Genomic DNA, 15,204 nt, shown 5'->3' on the forward strand with positions numbered 1-15,204 from the left:
TTCCCAAACATATTGACCCCTGACTTTTGATGGGGTTCAAGAGTTTCTAATTTAAGTTGAAATTAATTACCAAGGTTCACTTAGCAGACCTCTATTGTGTATTTCTCATCGTAATGTTATACAGCATTGAAGTCAGGGAAGTCTAACAGTGATCTGTTGAGATATCCTTTTGCTGTATTTCCTTCCCTGGACCCATGTTCCAATTTTTCTGTGACTTGAATGTTTCCATTGTATAGATGTTTTAGGACAAAATCTGTGGTTCACCAATTTTAGTCAATAATTCTTGAAAAATAATCTTCTTTTCTCTAAAGGCATTAGTCCAGGGCTGTGGCCTGGAAGATCTTTTTACCACACATGAAGGGGAGCATCTGGGTTAGTGCCCTGAGGCAGAAATAAGGCATGCACAATGCCACTCTTCACCTCTCCCTGTGGGTAATTAAGTGGTGAGCACACCAGCCTGGTAAGGAAATGTCAGCGCTGTGTCTGAACTGATGTGATTTTTTTTTTTCCTAGTGGAGCACAGAAAATCACCATTACAGGTCTTAATCAAGTAATTAAAATATTGAACATTTGAGAGAGGATGTTTCTTTCTTTCTTTTTTTTAAACTTTTTGAATCTCTACATCTAGTTTCCCAAATACTCCTAAACCAAAATACTTAACAGGAACACAACTTTACTAAGTCCAAGCAAACAAATATCCCAGCATGGAATATTCTGACTGTGATTTTTTCTGGCAGAATCTCAAATGTAACTGTTGTAAGATCAGTTTCCCTGGTTCAATGGAATCATTCATTCCCTCTCTCATGAAAATGAGTTCTGGGCAACTTTGTTTTTTGCTTTAAATTTTTACAATCTATAATTGTTGGGGAAAAGGAAATCATTTTTTAAACCAGAAAATCAATGAGTTCATACTAAAGCCTTAAAAGGACATCTCCCAGGTCTGTCTTCTTGGACCCAGTCAAATCTACATTTGATAGGTAAAGTATGTTGATATTGTTGTTTAAAGGAGAATTTCATTTATTTGTATTTGATTGACTTGTACTGGAAGAGACTGAGGAGTTGAAAAGCTCACCCACAATGGAGTGGAGTCTGATTGTGGTTCTTGAAAGCCTTGTCAGGTTTACCCATCTAAGTTTTACACAGTAAGTTCACAAGTTGACCTTCTCTCTGTGTGCAGGCAATTTTTCTAGACAAACTTCTGAGATTGAGTACTGGTGGTGACAGTGGTGGTGGTAGTAGTGGTGGTGGTGATGGTTAGTCCTGTCATTTGTAATTGATACTCTATGGCTAAAGTACTAGGAGGAATTGAAATATTATAGAAAGTGTTATTTACATTTCAATAGCAGTTCATTTTCCTTCTACTGTGATTGGAGAAACTCCAACCATGTTATTTTTCCCTCCACTTTTATCTCCATCTTTCTCCATGTCTGTCTGTCATACTTAAGTCAGCTTGTCTATCTCTTGTCTTTTTAAATAGTAGTTAAATATATTAACATGTCTTTATTTCATTGTGAAATAAACTCTAAATTAAGTGTTTGGCTAAATGCCTTCTCTGATGTGATTGTATGACCGACCCCTTGGTCCTTTTTGCTCACTTACTTGGTCCAGGAGCTTCTGTGATATGCTGTCTTGCAAGTAGTCTGGCCCCTGCCTCAGCCATTATGCTGTGAGAGCAAAAAGAGCCCAGCCACAAGGTCAATCTCACTGAAAATTCATTGTGCTAAATGTTTTCATGGAATGCACTTTGGGGAAAATGTTAAATGTGCATTTACAAATGAACAATTATAGAAGGATTTGACTAAATTACACATATATAAATAACTATATATATATATATACTCGTGTATTCATATGTGTAGTTTTTTAATATAAAGGCATAATACTATAAAATTCAGAAATTAAGGAACAAATTTAAATGTTTATATGAATGTATATATACATATATACCATCAGAAATACAAATATTCAAATTCTCTCAGCAAGAGAATTATACCTTATATAATGGTACATTTGCTTGTAGAGTTTGAATATATGTACACACATTTGGTATTTTATACTATAAAGCAGTTAGCACATTATGCTTCTTTTCATTTAAATATACCATAGATTATGCAGGAATTTAAAACCTCACAGAAGTGAAACAAAAACAATATGTCATAAAGTGCTGCTGAGCTGTTAAATTGTCTTCAATAATACTTTAATGGCCAAATTCTACATTGAGTAGATGTACCATAAAGTACTAAAACATTGTTAATATTTGTTCAGAAAGGATTTCATTGAGAACCCACTGTATTAATCCTTAAGGTAAGAGAGACTGAGAGAAGGAAAGTTATCTTACCTATATCCTAGAACTCAGAGAGGTAGAGGACAACCTAGAAATCAAATCTCTGATTTTGCCTTGCAATATTTCTACTATCTTATTCATCTGTTATCATGCCTTTTCTACCATATATGAACACATAAACAGAAACAAGTAGCTATACTGAGGGCGAGGAGAAGGATTGATCCTTGTATACATTTAGATTTAGAGCAGAAGCTATGGTCTCCACTGCACTATGAAGATGACAGGGCTGTATTAATAGTTAAGACAGAGGAAGAACTACATAAAGTTTTTTCTTGTCTCCATCATCCTCAGCAAGAAGGATTAACTTCAAACAGAAAATCAGGGAAATAGAAATGGGTAATGAAATACCAGAGGCATAAATCCACTGGGGAAACATAAGAACTTACAACTGACACACTAAGATAAATATTACCACATGGAGGGAGGGGATGATTGTCATCAATACCAATATAATCTAAATTACTTCTAATGATAACAAATTACATAGGTATTCTTCAGTGGTTTGCTTGGAAGTGAAGACGCCATTCATTGACTAGATAATGTGAGCCCCCTGAATGTTGCCTTCCCATCAATTGTTTGTTGTCCATAGCTTCCTTTGTGACCTGGGGCAAAGCACCTGGAAGGGGGACTAGTTGGTACCAGATTTGAATAGCCACAGTGTTGTCTACATAGTAGATTTGATAAACACTTACTTCATTTAGTAGAATTGCACTCAACTATGGGAAGAGGTTGTCTATGCATAGATAGATGTTCTCCTAAAATACAAAAGAAAGACCCTAAGACGACTTCAATCAGACAAAACTTTTTACAAACAACAAAGTAAAATATTAGACCAAGGATACATAAAAAAGCATCTTAATAGCATAAAGACTCACTATTCTCTTCTTACTCCAGTCCTGGTACACTAGAATAATAACTGTGTACAAAGGCATTTTAATTTATGCTCCAAATGAAAAGCTACTTTTTAAAAAAAGAAGTAGCATTTTCAAGTGTCAGAGGAAAGGCATATTAAACTATTATTTCTTTCTCAGGGATCATAAAAACATGCATTCTGATGTCAGGACAGCTAAACGCATAAAAGCCTTACATATACAGTAATAAATAAGATGAATGAATAATTGAAATTTTGCATTATGTGGCACCAATAGATTAATTTTTCAGAGAGAACTTATTTCCAGTAATGATCTTAGGAAGTGATGCCTCATTAGTAGCTGTCAGTGAATGGAGGCAGTGGCCAGCATTTAGTATATAAAGTGAGGTGGCAGAGTTCTGTTATCACTGAATTTCTTTCTTTGTTTTTCTTTGTTGTTCTTTTTCCTGGTATTGAGTCTTGAACTCAGGGCCTGAGCACTGTCCCTTAGCGTTTTGGTGCTAGGCCAGTGCGCTACGACTTGAGACACACCTCCACTTCTGACAGTGTGGTGATTAATTGAAGTTAAGCAACATACGGACTTTACTGCCTAAGCTGCCTTTGAAGCAAGATCTCAGATCTCAGCCTTCTGAGTAGCTAGGTAGTGGGTCACCTGCACCTGATCTCACTGAGAGTCTTACAAATATTATACGGCATAATCATTCCAACAAGCCATGCCAACTGTAAGGTAGATCTTGCTGATAGAAACGTAAATAAATGCTTCCTTATTACTACCAATCATAGAATTTGTTAATTCAAGCAACTATGAGTTGTAAGGAGAGGGCTGGGAATATGGCCTAGTAGCAAGAGTGCTTGCCTTATATACATGAAGCCCTGGGTTCAATTCCTCAGCACCACATATACAGAAAACAGCCAGAAGTGGTGCTGTGGCTCAAGTGGCAGAGGCATTGAACAAAAAGAAGCCAGAGACAGTGTTCAGGCCCTGAGTGCAAGGCCCAGGACTGGCAAAAAACAAAAAAGGGAAAGAGTTGTAAGGCGATATGCCCAACAAGGACAATAATGAATCTCATTACCAAACTTCTAATCCTTAAAACAGACATAGCCATAAAGGTAAAGTACATCTCTAATGAGTGTTGACTCACCAACAAGCATATTGCCTCATCAAAATAATAGTCCTAGAGGAAAAAATTTTTGTGCATGGTTACACATGCGTACTTATGTGAATGTGTTATATGTTTCTAAAAATATATACTGGTCTAAGGAGTTATAGTTTCATTTCTCTTCATTTCTTATGGGCTCTGGATGATGACACTTATCCCAGTTGTGTGTTTCATAAACTACAATGTGGTTTCTGCTATGCTTTTTTAATGTCAGCCCTAATTGTTCACCTGACACCATTCCCAGTGATTTTCAGAGCGTATCATGCCTGTTTAGCTATAACGAGTTACTATTAACACCGTTTTTATTACATTAAAAAGAACCATTAATTTCTCCCTCAATTACATGTTTAAATGTATGGTTTATTTTTTTCTGTTTTGTGCATGACATAGTAATCAGAACCAGAGTAACTAACTGTAACTGACCCATAATTTAAAAGTAGTTTGAATTACACAGAGAAGAAATTTGAAAACACACAGGGACGTTTAATGATCATCTGTGACGAGAAAGAAAGGATCAGTGGAAAGAAAACTTTCAAAGACAAAAGTGCCTGAGAAAATCTCTCTCTTCTTCAATTCTTGGTTTAGCCTCATCCTAAGGGACTTATGGATAAATGCTCAGTAGTCTATTTTTGTTGGTTTTGTTGGCCCCACGTTCTCTCTACCATAAGATCTCCTTGAATAGAGCACATTGAATACCCCCATGACATTATGTTCTAAGTCAGAAGTTTACACGTAGGGCATGAACTGTAGCAAATTATTTATTGAACACCCACTAGTTCCAGACTCTGCTGCAGGCTTTGGGAATACAGCAAACAAGACAGCTGGGATTCTTACTTTATGGGGCTTTCAGTATAATGAGGAGAAAGACATTAAACAAATAATTACAATGCTAAGTGCTATAGAGAAGAATCAGAGGCTGCTGTGGAAATATAAAATGGAACATCTAACCAGGTGTGTATGAATGTCGGCACAGGGTAAGGGAAAACGAATATGCTGGAAGTATTCCCCAGGCACTGACCTTACTTAAGCAGAAACCTGCAGGATAAAGCAGAGAATTTTTTTTTATATATTTTAGGACTGCTATTCAGTTTTCAATTGCAACAGACAACTTTAAATTAAACAATTGTACCAATATAGTTGCAAGGCATTCCTTGCGGTCTTTGAGGATGAGTGAGACTTAGCTAGGTAATAAGTATAGTAAGGTGGAAAGACATCTTTTACAGTGAAAATAGCATTCTGTCCTTGAGACAGGGGAAAAAAAAACATACAATAATGGAAGTACAGAGTAGTTGAAAATGACATTGGGGACTCACTAGCTGGGTTTTATGCATTTTACTGATTTATCATTTAATCCTAAAAGTTATGTAAAGTCACTTGTATGAAATGCACTGAAAATACTACTCAGAACTGAGATCTAAATGGAAGGGAGAAGAATTGAATGTGAGAGCAAGGATTTCAACTTTAGTAATAGTTATTATGAGAAATTTGTGTTTCTGTAGCAAGTTCAAGCCATAGACAGAAAGAAAGGTACACTTGGATGTGAGTGGGGAATATAGAAAGAACAGTGACATCCGGATTCTCAGTTTGAAGATAATCCCTTTCACTAGCTCCTAACATCAGAAATAATGGGGGCTACTTTTTAATATGCTGATTTCTAAGTGGCAAATAAAGCATACAGATTGAAATATTATATAGGGAATGAGGTTCCTGAAGATAAAAATAAATATTTTGGTTGGATATAGAAACTTAGGGAATAAAATATCCCATGTGTGTGTGTCCATCCCTCTGTGTGTGTGTGTGTGTGTGTGTGTGTGTGTGTGTGTGTTCATGCACATGAGCATGTGTTCACAGACAGGTAGGTACTGGGATTTGAAACTCTTGCTTATGGTTTGGTTTTGTTTTTTCCTCAAGGCTGACATTCTATCACTTCAGCCACACCCACACCTCCAATTTTGGCATTTTGCTTCTGTCTGCTCAGGCTAACATCCTACTTTGATTCTCAGATCTCAGACTTCTGAGTAACGAGGATTCCAGACATGATCTACCTTTTACCTGTATCAAGTCTTTCTACATGTGCTTCTCTCATAAGAGGATTAGAAGTCATTAATATTAGAGGGCTTTAAATTTTAGCAAACAACCAAGGAGGATAGGAAATTATTCTTTTTCTTAAATTTAATTTTATTGTCAAGGTAATATACACAGGGGTTACAGTTACATACATAAGGTAATGAGTACATTTCTTGTCAAACTTGTTACCCCTCCCTCATTTTCCCCCACTTTCCCTAGCCCCCAAATTTTCTAATTTCCAACATATTGTCTTGTGACAATATTCTCAGATTACCTTGTGATGCTTACTCATCCCATTTACTATCTAAATTTGTTTATACTAGATATTCTGCACAGTAGATAATAACTCCTATTCCTCCCCCAGTTCATTGAATTCCCACCTTCCTCGGTCTATGAAAGGTTCCTTTCACAAGTTTCAGACATTCCACTTAACTAGAAATTCCCATCTTGCTTTTGAGTGAAAGTTTTCCTTTTCTTTCCTGTACACTGGAACTCTTCTTCATGGTGAGTCCAGAAAGGTGGTAAGACTCATCATTCAACATCCTTCTTATTAACACATTCAATTTGTTATCAAGTTCTGCCTCTGGGACTTACTCTAAGAGGCTAGCCATTCTTTTGTGTTTCATGACTTCAAATACAACTCCTGCTTATGCATTCCCAGGGGGGCATTCCAACGCTGGCTCCCATTCTGCTTTTCTCAGATCAGACATCAGTAGTAGCTTTCCCCCATGTCCTTTCACTCTTGATGTTGTTCCTCATAAGATGTCCTTCTTGAGAGTGGAAGTTGGTGATATCTGGTAGGAACTGAGTGAGAAGGTCTGTCCATATCAGCTATAGGAAACTGACACAGCCTTACCATACTACCAAATAGTGTCCATCCAACTTGTTCCTCTCCCACCACCCCTTCTTTCCGTCTCCTCTATTAGGGAAGGAAGGAAAGGTTCTCTGTTAAACATGGCATTCTCCTCAAGCACAGGCTTCCCACCCATTTCTTCCTTCTCCAGTTCTCCCCTTGTATAGAGTGGGATGAAGTGGGGAGGTAGGTTTGGCAGCCACTTATTAAACCTTGGAGAAAGGAAATGACTGACTCTAATTGTGGCCTGCTCTTGAGGCTATTTTTGAAATGAAGGGTATTTACCCTACAATTCTCAACTTTGGATTTTAGCCATATTTCTAGAATAAGAAAAAAAATCACTTAACATCTCATTACAGATTTATAACTACCTGCAGTATGCTTTCTCTCCTTCACTAGATTACAAGAAATGTGAGTCATAAACCATATCTGATGTGTTTATTAGTAAATCTCATAGGCCTAGCTTCGTTCCTGCTGAATAGTAGGTGTTCAGTCAATACCACCTTAGGAGCTTACCTGCTTAACTTTCAACTTCCACCAACTAGAGATCTCTTCACCTGTTTTTTGTTTGTTGTTTTTTTTAATTCTCAGCTCTGCACATGTTATATCACTGGGATTTTTTTGTTCTTTTTTTTCTTTTTTTAAAAAATAATAATTACTTATTTATTTTCACCTCTGTTTTTCAACCACTGTGGCTTAGATGGCCCTTTCCTTTTTTAGTCCTGTCTGAGGGGTAATTCTAATGTTAAGTATGAACACCAGAACTGACTCATAAATCTTTAGGAATCTTTTCGTTCTTCTTCATTTTGAGTGACAAATTCTGCTTGAGTTTTCTGAAATGGCATTACTCCAGTGTCCATCAGACAAAAATTCCATCACTGTGGAACTATATTTTCAATCATGTATACTTTAGAGTCAGAGATATTATCACATAAAGGCATTTCCTCCTATGACACCTTCAACTATCATTTGGAAGTTGGACAATCTGTGGAGAAACTATTAAATTAGAAATAAATCCTTATCTTTCCTATAAGGAAATGGTCAGTTCCTTTATTTCTGCCATGTCATTAGTTCTGTAGATATTTGAACCACTGAATAATTTGATTCTTTTGGAATACCCCATAGCATTAAGAGTTAATACATCTTTGAAATAGCTTCCATTATTCTGTTCCACTAGTAGGTTCTAGCATTCAGAATTATTCAATAAAGAATATCTTTATAGAGCAGGCACGTGGACTTTTTTCCAGTGGGTTAAAAAAGTGCTGTGTTTTATGAAAGTACAGAATTAATTTGCAATAAGAAATATGGAATGAGGAAATAGGAAAAGGACCCTTTTGAACCCTGCTCCATGTTACAGATTGCCTCATAAAACCTTAATCAGAGCTTTATCAACTTACCCAACCCCAGATAGGTCAACTGGTACTGATAAAGTAAGTCATTCCTCTAACAAGTACAGAGACTTATTTCTAAAGGTAATAAAACTTTATATGTTTATATCTGTCTTTCCTGAGTTCAAAGTCCCTCATAAACCTCACTCTCCTCCAAAAGAGGTGGAGAAAGATGACCTTTCCCAAAATACAAAAAAAAAAATAGAGAAGGCTTGAGCTTTGATTAAGAAAGGGAGTCTATAACCCAGTTAGCAATCACTTCCAAGTTTCCTCAGTCCTGGTTCAATGGTCAAGTCAGGATTTTATCTTGTTATTATGATGGTACTTTGCCCTGGGAATTTGGCCAATATTTTCTGAGAAGAGATTCTACAAGAGACCCTACAACATGCAGTATAATTTACAAATGTCAGGTAAGCATTATAGGGAAGAGAGGAAGCCTGGACAGCCTGGGTCCTCCTGAAATCAGAGACAAATCAGTAAAACTTAAACTCCTGAAGAAAGGGCCACTCTCAATTAATAAAAAAGACTGGATCAAAGGATTTTTTGAGGGGCTGGGGATATGGCCTGGTGGCAAGAGTGCCTGCCTCGGATACACGAGGCCCTAGGTTCGATTCCCCAGCACTACATATACAGAAAACGGCCAGAAGTGGCGCTGTGGCTCAAGTGGCGAGTGCTAGCCTTGAGCGGGAAGAAGCCAGGGACAGTGCTCAGGCCCTGAGTCCAAGGCCCAGGACTGGCAAAAAAAAAAAAAAAAAAAAAGGATTTTTTGAGTAAATTGTGTTGGTTATTTGCAAGAGCCCCTAAAGAAGAGATAGAGGGAGAAAAAAAAATACAACCTTAACAACCACTAAGTGTTGCCTACAGTTAACATATAACCTCCATTTGGAGGCATGTGTCATATATCTAATAACACACATACCATGCAGGTAGTTGTAGGTGTTATGTTATTGTAATGTTTAGCAAACAATGAACCCGAGAAGACATACAATTTTTCTCAGGTCACATAGCTAATAAAGATGGCAGCTAAGAAAATCTGTTTCCCCTGCTACATAACACAGTCTTAGTAGTAATAATACACAAAGTATACTTATACAAAGCTAACCAGAAAAACTGTAGTCCTAACTTACAGATATTAATACATTTGAACTTAATTATGCATATGTGTGTGTATAATGTTTAGTGTAAAATTGTGTAAAATACAGTTTCCTTAGGAGATGAATTATCTTTTTAGTGTATTTGGGGTGTTGGGAAGGCTTTATCTTGGGGAAGATATATCAATAGATTGCATGAACTTTTTTTTAAACTCAGTCCAGTGTGCAGGCTTCATAATTAGAAAAAAAAAATCAAGTATGAGGTATAATATTTCAATTTCATGATTTTTGACATTTTAAAATATAGGCAAGGATAGTAAGGTAAAGTAGTACCAATATTATTGTACATAATATTAAAATGATGAAAATACCTGTTAAATTGATTGGCTGCCATTTTTTGTTTCCCCATGAGTAGATTAAAATTTATCTGCCCATCCAATCCTATTGGTACAGGGTTGGTAGCAAGTGTTGTTAAACCAAGTTTGAGACCATTGTCTTTGACTCACTCATATACTTATTTAAGCACCCATCTAGTTACATATTTTTTAACAGTCTAAACACATTTTTAACAGGCACTTAGGATAAAAGGCATTGGATTAAATATTGGAGACCACTAAAAATGGAATGAAATAGGGGAGTATAATGTGGTGCAGAAGGATTAAAGACATATAAGTAATGTGAAAAAAAAGAATGGGTGATGGTGGGAAAATGAACAGGACACTTTGGGGCCCATGTCTAGAGGTTCTACAGAACTAGGTTCCTAAAGGCCTCTGGCAAGAAGTAACATCTAAACTGAGACTGGCAAGCTGAGTAAATCTGAAAGAACAGAAAGAACTCAATAGTTAAACATAAGTTTAAGGGCTTAGCACTCCCCAGGGCAGAAAGTATCTCCCCTTCAACACAATATTCATTCAGATTTAACTTCTTCAAATCTTGATTGTGAGTAACTATGTTTTTGTTCTAAATAAGCCTTCAATGAACAAAATAATTAAGAATATTATTTGAAAAAACTTATTTTAAAATCCTCAGATATGATAATGCTTCTAAAAGACAAGTTCATCTGTTTTTCTATTTATGATACATACAATATATTTTTCTTTTCAAAGGTCATATAGCAGTTGTAGCCAAAACCTCTGTATTATATGTAATGATGAGATCAAGATAATTGTTATAATCATCACTTCAGACATCTCATTATTGTGTTTACTGGGAACAACCAAAATCTTAGTGCTGTTTTGAAATGTTCAATTAATTATTACTAACCATAGTTATGCTATTATGATATAGAACATTTGCTCAAAATGTAGGTACTGAGTTCAGAATCTAAAACATTTGAACAGCTATGCAAGATTCGGTACCCAACAATAGAAAAGAAACCTGCTCTTGAGGTCATGATTATGAATGACTTAGTCCTTGAGCAGGCATGTAACTCTCTAGTTTTGTGTATTTGGCAACTCCAAGGCCACTATTGAGAATGTTAACATCATTAGTCAGACCTACTTCATCCTTCAGCAAAGAAATCACTCTAGCACACAAGAGAAAGAACACACTCTCAGATGTCAAAGTTGACTGCCACACGACTGATCCATTCTTCTTCTGCAAGGCTGGCCTCCTTCAAAGATCTGAAGTCTTTGTTGATAATTACTGTGATGAATCATCAGAACATAGGTACTCGGAACTTCAGTTTCTGCTAATAGAAAACATTCCTTTAAAGATTTCTTTCACTGAACAGACTTTCTTGAAAGTTAACATGAAGACTGTGAGCCACACTCTTCACACACACTCTGTTCATTATTCCCTGTTTACCTCAATTTCAGGTGAACTGTCAAGATCAAAGCTTTGATATTTGCAGTCAAAGCTGGGATCTTATTAGAGTTTGAATACAAAAATGTCCACCCTGTGTTCATGTATCCCAGGCTTGATGGCCATCTGAAGGGCTTTAGGGAGATTACTGGATTTGGAAAGCTGTGACTGAATCAACATTTTTGATCCCTTGGTAGAACAATAATATGATTGCTTTTGGGGGACATATGAAAATTAGGAAGGATTTAAATAGAACACTGGGGTCACTGCATGGAAAGATATGTCTTGGATGTTGATGAGAAAGGAATTTTTCAAAACCAGATGAAGAATATTCTAGGCACAGGGAAAATCATGACACAGAGCAGGAGATTTCACTCATCTAGGAAACACCTGTGTAGATAGATAATTACATAAGGAAAGCTTAAAGGTATAGTAACACCAACCTGCATTGAGGGTCTTTAAAGCCATAGTCAAAAATGTTGGTGATAACCTAGGAATAGGGGGGAAGCCAGAAAAGACATTGAGCAGTATACTAGACCAGATTTCTATCTACAAAGGAATGCCAGATACTCTATGAAGAGCAAATCATAAGAGAAGTAAAGATACTGGCTTAAAATGTATTGAAGTTGCTCTGGGAAAAGGTACTTTAGGTAAGATAAGTAGATATAAGAATGAAGAAAAGTAGATATGTTCAGAATTAACAGAATGTTACATGGAATGGATATGATGAAGAATGAAACAACGAACAATTTCTAGCTTTTCATTTCACCTGGAACAACTTAGATTAACTGGCTTTGCCAGCTAGATAACTTAATCCAATCATAGAACTGATTTATGTAAAAACACCCTTAAGGTCTCTAGCCTTTGATCTCCAACTAAAAGCATACTCATTTTTTCATAGCAAATTTCAAGTACTCTGTAAGTTAGAGTGGGATTAACTATAACTTAATTTATATAGTCCATGATTTTAAAAATACCAAAGTTTTTCTCACCATCAAAGCATATCAAGAGTACCAACATCCATATCTATCTACTTGTCAAAATGGACAATTAGCCGAAAGTACATTGTGCAAATATTCCTCCTTCTGCAACTCAATTAACTCTTAGCTACGCTCGTCTATTGAATCTGATATGAGTACAGTTGAAGAGTTCTGCTAATAAATATGAGCAAACTCATTATACATGATCAATATATATTGTTATAGATATATATATTCTATCTCCTAAAATATGTACTCTGTGCCTTTCTTCTTTCTTTCAAATTTTGTCTAGAAATTCTGCCATTAGCATACACTTTCAAAGTCTGGCCTTCTTTAATCTAGAAGCTGGTATCTAGTGTACCACAGTGGTACAGAGTTCTCTTCATATGTCAAGGGCTCTTACAACACACACAGGAGATACAGAAATAAGAGACTGAAGAGCAAATAATCTTAAAATATGGGTGTAGAAATTATCTGAAATGTTTTTTCATTCAAGTTACTATCAAAGGAGTTGATTCCTCAATTAAAGCTGAATATGACTCAGTGTCTGAAGATTCTTTCCTGTGCACTGCCTGACCAGCTCTCAGGGTTTCCTTTAAAGTGTATTTTCTGCCCTTTAACAATGAATGCTAAGCCACCACCTGCTTTTTCTCAACTTAACTTTGCAGCCAGATACCTGCTGTAAGTCAAATCTGAACTAAACTTACTTACTGCCATATCATATAAATCCTACACAGAGCTGTGAATATAAATTATAAAACAAGCCCTGGCACCTCAATTTTTCAACCTGGTTCCCATGAGAAATAGAAAAAATTATTCCTTAAACTGGATTTTAGTATTTTAATGTTTATGCCAATAAAACACAAGTCAATGTTAGTCATATTCTAATGACTGCAATAATGTGCAGTTCTTAACTATCATGATATAAGTAATGTACAAGAGTACATTGAAATAATGACTATAAATATAGATTCTATTTAAATTATAATAAAAATTGTTTTTAGTGTAAGACAAACTCCAAATTTGGTATGTCACAAACAAGCCCATGCATTTAACTGAACATGTACAGTTTTTGAAAATATAGTAGAAAGCTGGGCATGGGTGGCTCTTGCTTGTAATCTCAGCTATTCAGGGGGCTGAAATCTGAGGATCATGTGTTGAAGCTAGGCTGGGCAAGCAGGAAGACTGAGACTCTCATCTCAAATTCACCACCCAAAAGCCAGAAGTGGAGCTGTGGCTAACGTGGTAGAGTGCAAGCCTTGAACATTAAAATCAAAAAACAGTTACTAGTCACTGGGTTCAAGCCCCAGTAATAAGAGAAACACATACTGAGAAAAGAAGTGAAGAAAGGAACTAATGAGCGAAATGATTTAGATGTGAAAGTAAGTTCGAGTGGATTAGTTCATTATTGCCTTAGTTCTAATTCTGATATACCAGAATAGCAAGTAATATCCAACAAATTGGCTATTCATAGCTTTAACAACATAGCTAGGCAAAATTGATACAGAGATTCTTACTGTGTAATAATAACAACTTTTAACTAAATCAGCACCTTTGATAGTGAGTGTCTTATAATTTCTCTTAAAAATAAACAAATACCCAATTTATGCCTACCATAATTAATTTAACAAGAAAATCTTGGTTTTACTTACTAGCCTAAAATATGAATTTCTGTATTATGATACTTAAAAGTGATTTTTCCTACAGGACAGAAGAAAAGAATACCTAATATGTAGCCAACGTTCAATTACCCACATTGGAAAGTTCATGTTGACAATTTTTCATAGAAATATTTAATTTCAGTCTAACTTCCCCTGCCATCCACTTCTGGATTGTTCCCTACTGCTGTCAGTTGGCATGAGTTCAAGGAAAGCAAATATATTTTAATATTGGTTTTAGCAAAGCATTAGCAGGAAAGTAAACCTCCCAGGGAAAAATTCACATAATGTATTCTAAAGTCAAATATGAAATGATTTTGGATTAGCGGTACCACCGTAGGCTTCCATTCAGACTGATAATTGAGAATTGACTATACTACTGTGTTCATAAACTATGGACCACATGTAGTCCATGGAAAATAGGTGAGTTCTGAAACACAAATTAATATAAGGAAGCTGGAAGGTACTGGGAAAGCAGCAGAGCTTCATAAAGAGAGAATGGGGGCCCACAAATGTTTTTGCTTTTCCTTTCTCCATGAGACTATGAAGTTTAAAATCACATGCAGGCAGAAGCTGATGAAATTATAGCTCTCAGACACTTTATAATTCTGAAACAGATATGTGATTGATTGCAAGGTGGCATAGCTGCTGGCAGTTTTTTGTCAGCACATTCTGATGATACAGTTTCTTAGGTGAACTTCAAGTACATCAGTGACACACACTACGTTCCAGACACATTGAATGATTTGGAAGGTAATAATTTATGAGAGCTTTTGGAGCAACTTATTAGGTTCGAACCAAGAGAGATTTATTTTGTTTAATCCTAGGTTTCCTGCTGTGTGTTCTGTTTATCTCATCTGATGTAGCTAGTAAACAGATATGTAAAATTTTAATGTGGATATGACTCCTTCATAATAGTGCCTCAGCCACCTGACAAGATCTCCCATTTAAAATACAAAATGGTTTCTGTGTCAATGCCATTGTGTTTT

Source organism: Perognathus longimembris, chromosome 21 (genome assembly GCF_023159225.1).
Source record: "Perognathus longimembris pacificus isolate PPM17 chromosome 21, ASM2315922v1, whole genome shotgun sequence".
NCBI lineage: Eukaryota > Metazoa > Chordata > Mammalia > Rodentia > Heteromyidae > Perognathus > Perognathus longimembris.